We start from the raw sequence: 9,861 nt of genomic DNA, 5'->3' as shown, positions 1-9,861 counted from the left end.
GATATAATTCTCTTACACAAGCAAACTAGGTCATCTTTTCCTAAAAGATGAGTGCTTGTCAGCTGGCTGTGACAAGTTAATGCTGCTATTTTTCTAATGGTATCTTAGCACTTTAGAGGTTCTCAAGGGTGTCAGAACTGTGGCGCCATCAGGAGTCAGAAGCTGGAAATACGGGGGTTGGGCAAATTGATGTGGAGAACCTGAATGTAATGCTCTGCCGAAACTAATGGAATACTTTCTGTTGTGGGTTTTTCTTGACTCATTTTCACACAGTTATGGGGTGATATTACCTGTTTAGTAGCGTAAAAAGCCACAGGGACGTGGTAAGTGCAGGGATTACGTGCATAAATGTTCGGGGCGGTCTCGCTGTGCGTCCAGTCATCGTAACAACGGACTTCAGTCGAACGGGTGTTATGTAGGAAAAAACATTATCTGGATCTTAAATAATAGACATTTTTTTCATATTGTCATGCCGTGAAAGTACTATCTAAGAGCCTTTGTGTACAGCTTAGTACTTTGAACTACCTGATACGTGCATGAGTCTGCTGGCACTCAGTGTTCTGAATACTTAGGTGCCTCATGTGTCCTCCACTCAAAAAATGGTATTTTCGTGCTGCTACAGGGAATAAGAATGCATCAGCAGAGACCCGAGGGTCCACCTCCAGTTATTCAGAGTGGAAGGTGAGCTTTCTTATTCATGTCTAAGTGGCTCATAATGTGCCAGTTAAAACATTGGTTGACCCCTTCATGGGTCATGGGAAGAGTTTTTTGTTGCTGATGCGTGTTCCACATCCTGGCACTTAGTTGAGGGTGATCTTTTGAATTTAGCAACGAAAAATTTGGGGCATTCATTCTTGTAAAAGCTGGCATACCGTTCCCTGATATTATCATGTTGTTTTTTGTTTTTTTTTTTTTTTGGAGATTGAAGGTATTCTGTAAACGTACTTCGGAGTACCTTTGATCAATACATGGTATTGTTACCATCTGAGACCATCATAGACTCATGTCATTGTAAAAAAAGATACAAAAAATTGAAACGCGTGCTGTAACTTGGATCATTTATGTGCACTTGTAACATACTTCAAATGGAAAGAAATTTTAAAAAAGTACATATTTAAACAGTGCACGTTACCAGATGTAATGTTAATAAAATAAAGGCCAGAACGTACGTGTTTCTTAAAGATACACCTACACTTTCACAATTCTGCTTCAAATGTTTTTATTGTTTAAAAAAGTGCAGTTTGTAAAATGTCAAATCTAAGATATTTAGCTTTAAATTACATTTAAATCATCGCGCCTTTAATGAAGCACATTTATTTGATGTGTTGAGGAACATTGTAGCTAAAGCATATGTAAAGCATTGATTTATCATTTAAATTATACTGTGTTATTTCAATATATCTATTTTAAATTAACTAAATTGTAACTTTCATTATCTTCTTCTCAAATGTGTATTTTGTAATTACAATAGTAACTTAATAAAGAACCACATACCTGGTTTCAGTAAAAAATGGCATTATTAAATGTATATTTAGTGTTATAATTTAGTTTCCATCAATGACTTGCCAGTTACATTTGGCATTAAAAGTTGTACCATATTTACGAAAAACATATAAAGTGGTAATTAACATATAAAGATGTCCTCACATCAATGTGGGTCAAAAGGCACCCCCCGCTACACCCCCACCACCCTGTGTCCTAGATGGAAACCCCTTATCCCGCCCGCTAACTGTACCGTTGTGAATCCCTACTTTTTTGCATTGTATATTGTCATGATTTTTAAGCGCATGGTGAATAGGAATGCCGATTGCATCCCTTTTCACCACTTACAGTAAACTCTCTCCAGGCTTACTGTATCTATTTTTTTGTGACTATAAATTTTAGATATCGCTAAAGTGTGCTGCTTCTTTGTTCACAGAGGCGTCATTGAAATACTCCCACTAGTCCCTTATTTATAACACTTGGCTATTCTCCGTTTCACCATATTAGAGAAAAGGCTAGACGAAAACCTACCCCTAAGAAATTGATCAGTAACGTGTTTTCAAGGTCATCCCTCCATCAGTGAGATAAAATCACATTATCCGGATAAGGTCCTTTTAGCTGAAATTAAGGTCATCAAAGACAGACTGCCACAGTACACCTGTTCCGCGAGAATCTTCTTTAGACAGCCCTGCTTGGGCCGAGCTACCGCTCACTACACATCACGATAGGGCCTGCACTCAGCTGATTCACTATTAATAACGTTAAAACCAAAAGGAAAAAGAGATGCCAGAGAGAGCTACTGTAGTAGATGACGCTAGCCTTTGTTTAGAATCTCTCCTCCAATACTCTAACCCTCTCAGTATTTTCCTGCCCTCTCGTTCAGTCCATGCTCATCCCTTTCTACTTCCCTACAGGGTTCACTTGTTTTTTCATTGTCGAGGTTTATTCTTAGCTTTGTGTGGCTTTGAACTGATACGAAGGAAGAAAAATAAAGCGCTTCGGTTCTTTAATTTTTTTCCTCTTCCAGGGAGGTGGGTCGGAGAGTTTTTTTCGAGTTTCCTCTTCAAGCAGTAAAAAGCTAACCATAAGGAGTGGAGGGCATGTATTTCTTAATTCAGTTTACATATTGTTTTTGTCCACACCTAGTTACATGTACTAAAAGCGGGTTGTGCAGTCCAAAAGCAGTAGATATCAATTGATAACTCCTTTGTGCACTGCGAAACTTCTTCTAACCTCTCGCTGCTTCCATTTGCACACGCATTTCTGCTCTGGCATGGCGCGTTCGCCATAGAAACGGCGAGGCAGTTGCTTGGGTTTGGTAAAGGAAGCAGGCAGATGCGGACCGTGCGCTAAAATGAGGGAATGGTAGACGTGAAGAACAAACTCAAAGGCCATAAAGTCACAGTGGAAGTATGAGCTGTCTTAGTGAGTGTTCATCTCAGGAATAGGTCCGGAAGTGGTTCTCAGCACCATTTGTTCCTCTCCTACATCATTAAGGTCAGAAAAGTTTAGTGTTAGTTAGAAGCTGCTCGAGAATATCATGGAGCCTGTTTAAAACATTTTCACTTGCCTAGACCTTAAAGCTTAAAAAGTAGGTTATTCATGTTTCTGTATGGAACTATTTTTTTTTGCCTATTCGTTCCTTGCTCCATTTTGTATACTTATCCCTTCTCATTCTTACTCTAACAGCGAATTGGGTGATAAATGGGTAAGTGATTAGATGTGTTTTTTTTGTGTTGAGTGGTACTGATTAACCAAATAGTTAAGTGAGTTTAGGGCCCCATCAAAAATACACACATGTTCATTTTTGATAGTGACTCATAAATTACAGATTTTTTGTTTGTTTGTGTTTGGATCAAATGGGTACATAAATGTATGATTGTGTGTAAAACGTTTTTCAGATATTTTACAAGGTATTGATTGGTTGATTTAACTATTGGTTGAAAACATTAGAGAGTTTATTGTGCACATGTGTTTGCGATTAGGAAAAGTAATTTTGCAATGCTTTGTAATTTGTATGAAATGAACCAGTGCAAACGTTCAATCTGTTTTTAGCCACAGACATTACAAAGTATTCCGAATCACTGGTGTTGAACTGTTTTGACGAACAGGGATCCCTGAGTCTTAGGAGAATATGTGTCCAAATTCGACTCTTATATAACGGTTATTATATATACAGTGCTTGGAAACAAGTAATGATACGTTCCCTTAAACTACATTATTGATAAAGCATTTTTTCCTCTAATAATTTACTATTTACTCAAACTTTTGTTGTCTGGAGTTTTGAAAATATAGAATGCTTAGCATTCAAATCGAAGAGATGATGTCCACCATAATAATTTGCATACTAAATTACACTCACTTTCCTGCCAGTCTATCATCTATTTTGCACACTTGCATAGTTGTGAATGTGTTTTTGTGTTCTTGCATATGTTTAACAATTGTATAGCTTTAGGGTCCAAAAGTGTTAATTATTAATGTTCAGCTCTGGCAGAATTAACCTAGTCGTTTCACCACACGTTAGCTGTCATTTAGATCGTTTCATGTTTTTTGAATATAGATCTTGTATGGCTTCATTAAGGACTGCATTTATTGTGGAATATATTGCCTCGTAACTGTTTTTTTAATTTTCATATAGTTTAAATTTTAATTTATTCCTGATTTCAAGGGTGAATTTTCAGCCTGCTATAACTCCCCAGTCCTTCAGTATCCACAGGATCCTTCAGAAATCATTCTAATATGCTGATTTAGTTGCTCAAGTAATATAAATAAAGTAATAAAGTAGAAATATTTCTGTATTATTATTCTTGTTTTGAAAAACCAGTTGTGCTGTAGTCAATAATTTATTGGTGGACACCATTTGTAAACTGTGTTTCCCCAGGCTTCTTTGAAGAAGCAGAAATTGTTTTGAAAATCACAGCAATTTATGTGCAAGATATATATTTTCTTTTTGTTAACATTTTAAATGCCCCTTACTGCGTTCACTTTGTCATTAGTGCTTCATTTCTTTAATTATTTTTTTATGGTGGAGTAGACATTATGACAAGTGTTTCTGTACCTTTGCTGTCTTGCAACACTGTTATTTTCCTATTGGCTTTTCTTAGTAACCTTCGCACCTCGTAAATAAGTCGTTTGATATACCTAGAAATTACCTGTGTTTTCTATTTAGCCCTAAACAATAGAGCATTGCATTGACCTCAACAGCTATTGATTTCTGCGATAGCCTGATAAACACGTAAAGTCTATCTTTCAACACAAAGTAGGAAAAAAAGCAACTTGTAAAATGCTTAAATCTAAGCGGCTGTTTCGCAGCATGGCCGAGTGACTTATGGCCTAAAGACTCTAGGCAGAGCGCAATCGTTACCCTTATAGACCTTGAGCAGAGGAAGACATCCACTGACAGTTCACTGCAACAGACCAGCACAGCCAGACACAGAGAGAGGATCACACTAAAACCTTGTTCTACACTCACATAATGTCACAAATATTCAACAAACCTTTTTGCATTTAATGTTGCTTAATGACTTTTGCTGCTTCAATGAACAACTTCTCAAAGGGCCAGCACAGTTGGCAGTAGATCCGCTCTTGATCTTCGCCATCTTTTGTTGTCAGTTAAACCGATATCCGTCGTCGTCTTGTAGCAGAAAAGCATGGTTGTTGGAAATTGGGAATCAAGTTTAGATCCACTGCATAGCAAACACCGTTTTGACTCATATACCATGTATATCCAGTGTAATTTTTTCTTTTCCCCCTGGTATGCATGGGGGGCAGGGGGGGTGGTGGGTTAAAGGCAAGTCAGTACCCTCACTACAGTATAGAAGGTTCAAATACAACAAAACCATATGACCCTCACTGTGAGCAACCTAACCGGACTTGACGCATAAATTGGCAAGCTGTTGGAGGAACATCCAAGTGTCTCGGGCTTGAAATGGGGTGATTGATGACACAGCTCCAGTCCTCATCCATTCTCTGCGTAAGACCATCACTTCATCAAACCACCCCCCAGTGCTCTTACCCAGCTACACCACAAGAAGGCTGTGTTTTGCCCAGGCAGAGGTGCGCACGATTTTCCCACAAAACCTCATGTCAATGATCTAAGTACTAGTTCTCAACAAAACAGGACGCTTTCCGAAAGAAGACATTAAGATAGACATAAACAGAGACAGAAAGACAAGGACTCTTGTCTGTATGCTCTTTCCATATGTGCAGCACGGAAAAAACCAAGACAAGAATCAAGCCATCAAAGCTCAAGACATTCCTCAGTACTGAGGAGGTTTGTTGTACTTACTTTTTTTAGTGCGCACAACTACAGCGTTTTTGCCATAGGTTTGCTTTATCCTTTAATCCTAAAATCCTATCACATATTAGAGAACTCATATAATTCAGTTTTATTGAAGCAGTAAGGATTGTTTTTAGGCCTTTTGCATTGATAACAGTGCATATTCCCTCTTTTCGTTCTCATATCTTGTTTATTAAAATTTCTCAATGAGGTGGAAAAAGGACACTACGCCTAGACAACCGATAGTTCCAATATCATCTTAAATCTTCATATTTTTGGGAACTGGTTGTTCTGAATGAGTGGAAATGGTAATACATTCGCAGTTAGTTTAAAGTTTGGCATTAATAGAATTTTACCCGTTTTTGTCCTAAATCCTTTATTACACATAATTCACATTGTGAACAATTTCTCTATGCATCTTTTTTGTTTGGCCTCGCTAATTTTCAAATAAAGAAAATCAATAAATTGATCTTCCAGTGAAACAACAGTTGTTTACACATTCATAGTCAGATGTGTCATTTACAATCCGAAAAAAGGATCTTGTGCGTCTCCAGGAGGACAAAAAGTGCACTTCCATAAATGTACTTACAACACTGTAACAACTAGTAACTGGCTGTGTAGGTATAATGAACCGTTTACCACATACTGTTGACGAGCTTCAGTTGTAGTCCTAGGTTAAAGTTAATTTCTAAAGATTTAACACATTTTTTACAATTCACCGTTACATTAATTAATGAAAGTAAATATGAAATGAACAGATTGTAGCTGCATGTTTATAAATCAAAACACTAACAGGTTGTTTAGTTCATGATACCGGGTAAAAAAATGGGGGGGGGCATTGGCTAATGCTAACGAAATTGAACCTTATCTGTCAAAGTAATCTCAAGAGAGCAATTTCTAGTTCAGCTTCTAACTATTTTGTGTTCTAATTTTGATCCATTTTGACATACTGATGTGCTTCAAGATCTACCAAACATGTTTTTGACTCCAGAGAATTGTAATGGCCTTTTTATTGAGTTGGGTACAAAAATAGCCCTGCTGTTTTCCCTCATTCTTCATTCCTGCGGTTTTTTTGGGGGTGCCCGCGAGGTTGAAAGACTCTATCTACCAGACCATGGATGCTCCAATTGTCATTTGATCTGTTTAGAGGTACTTATCGAACCCTACCTGTGGTTAAAAGTGGCTAGTTTAGAAAGTTGAGCTTGAATTAAGTCCTTACAAATCCTAATGGTCTACCCAGAGTATCTCTGTGCCTATTTATAGTTGGGATACAAAGTACTGAACCCAGCATTCCAAACACTCGCAGAGTTGATTGAATAATGCATAGACTAAGTAGGAAAGCATACACTCTGAATATTGGTCTCACCCAGTTTATTGACTATGAAATATTTATAGCGTTGACATTTTATGTAGATTAGAGAATCACTTAACAGCCAATCTGCATTCATTGGCTGTTTTTTTAAAATGGTAACATCCATGCACTCCTACCTGTCATCAAAACTGTACCTAACTAAAGTCTTTGTGACTGGCAAAGTAAAGTAAATGGTTCATATAGTACACTACAATGTCAAAAGTTTGAGGTTGCTAAGATTATTGAATTTAAAAAGTCTTATATGCTCACCAAGGCTGTGTATATTTGATAAAAAAAATATAGGAAATAATGTGTTCTCTTATTTTAATATAGGAATTAATTAGTTAACTAAAACCATAAAAACATATGTTGAGTTAAAATAAAATAAATATGAACTATATTTAAAATATTAAAATCATTTTAGCATATTTCCAAGGCAAATTTCTCATTTTCAATTTAGTTTTCACTTACTGAAATACACTACCACCCGAAAAACTGAAAACGCTCCTAGAAAAATGAGAACGGTCAAAAGGAATTGAAAATCGCAACCCGTTAGGTTGTGTGTTAAAAAACTGCTAAAAGCTTAAAAACTTAAACACCAACAATTACAACAATGAACATGCAGATAAAATAAATCGAATTCAAAATATAACAAAACTGACACCTGCTCGAAAAAAGTAAGAGGAACCGTTGAAAAACATGCAGATCTCAATGGGAAAAAAATATGTCTGGACTAAGCGTCGCATGATGGACTATGGGTAATGTGTTAGGAAGCAAAGGATGCCAAAGATCGTTTGATGGAAATGAAAATTATCATGAGGCTACCGGATGGTAGCTGAAATTTCAACACAACACACCCAAGAAATTTCACAAATTGTTCAAAAAGTGAAAAAGACGATGCAGCAGTCTAGGAAGGCCTTTGGCTGAAAGCGCTACTTCATTGCGGCAAACTCAAATGCCAGTACTTAGTAGTTTTGTATAGCCCCACATGCGTGGATCATGCCTGACAACGTCGGGGTTATGCGCCATAATGAGACAGAAGTGGGTGTCCTGGGGCAACGTTTCCCACCCAGATCTGGACCAGGGCATCACTGGGCTCCTGGACAGTTTGAGGTCCACCCTGGTCGTGAGTTTGTGTGGAGGTGGAATGCTATTGGAATTTGTACCTAATCAGGCGGCAGGGTGCCTCGATGTCAAATAGGATACCTACAAGTCCTGCAGCGTGCCGGAACGGCCTTGCATACTCTCGGCGAGAAGAGTCCACATAGCAAAGCGACATCGCTGCCCCCGGAGGACCCCAGACGCACTTGCACCCACGCGAAGAAACTCGTACATATGGTTCCAAGGTAATTTCATCCCGATATCTAAGGGTCGCAGGGGTACAACTAGGCACAGCCGGAGAGGTCTGTGCGTCCCTCCATGGAGTCTGCCGAAAATCCAGACCATCAATGACCCACAGACGACGAGGCTATCGAACAATTGTACCAGGCAGCATAACATTTTGTAGGGCTCTGGCAGTGCTCAATCCTGTTCCTAAGCTGGCAACAAATGGAACAGGATACCATCGCTGCTTATGGTTCAACAGGAAAAAAAACCGTTCTATGGCCCGTGTCCGCACTCCATCCTAGAGTAACTGCCGGTCTCCTGGAATCTGCCTCCCGCATTCGTTTTGAGAAGCTGTTCTGGGAGACACAGCAACACCCTTGCTGGTGCAATGTGCAACGACCCGTGTGGATAATGTGCCATCCTGGAGGAGTTGGAGGCCTGTGCAACCTGTGGAGTGCGCGCCTCATGCTTACCAAAGTAGTGACACTGACCCGAGCCAAATGTAAAACTATGAGAAAAACAGGCAGAAGAGTAGGGAAAAAAAAATGTCAATGGCCTCCAGCTGTAAAACCAGTCCTGTGTTTGGGTCATCTGTAGGGTGTGCCGGTGATAGCCACCTGTGGTTAATATTCAGTAACACCAAGCAGCACCGATACAACCCCCGGCTGCTACTTTAACTGACCAGATCAAGATCCCAGAAGTCTTAAAGGTGACTTGATGCTAACTCTGATTAAATAGTGTTCCTTTCCATTTCTTTTTTGGGGGTAGCACTGTTAAAAATAGTAGCGCAAGCCACTAAAATGTTAAAAAGGACAGCAATTCTGTGTGTAAACATTATAAAAGCCTTGTAATCCGGGCTTTTTAATCAATTTAATTGCATCTTTGGGCTAACTAAAAGTAAAAAAAAAAAAAAAAAAATCTCACCTGTCAGACTTTTGAAGAGTCGTGTATATACTGTATATTCACTGAAAATAGTTGCACTTTGTTAGTTGCAGTCAATTTTCAAGTGCTCAAAGCATCGCTCAACACGCCTCAGCGGCTAGTATAAAGTATACTACGGCCAGCACTGCCAGTGGGTTTATGATCGCTTAGTAAAAAACACATATGCATGCAGCCAGTTTTGATTTCTCGAGTGAGTGTTTCTGTTGTGGGTGCTTTAAAGTTGGGTATAATCAGGACGTGGTAGTTCCCATGCGGGGTGTTTTATTGGGGGGGTCTTCAGTGCGTATTTACTGGTGCGTTTGACTGGTCATTGGGCCTCATAAAGGTGTAATGACCAACATACCTGCGCCGCTGCCCTCATTAAAGTTTGTATGCTTGAATTAGATTAGCCTGTTTATAAATGACGACTGTCAGATGCCTGACCACCATTGAGCATGACGCCAGCATGTTGACGGTTTTGATTGAAACATGTCGCTATCTG

This window comes from Cyprinus carpio, chromosome B7 (assembly GCF_018340385.1).
Source record: "Cyprinus carpio isolate SPL01 chromosome B7, ASM1834038v1, whole genome shotgun sequence".
Classification (NCBI taxonomy): Eukaryota; Metazoa; Chordata; class Actinopteri; order Cypriniformes; family Cyprinidae; genus Cyprinus; species Cyprinus carpio.
This window is presented reverse-complemented; position numbering follows the sequence as displayed.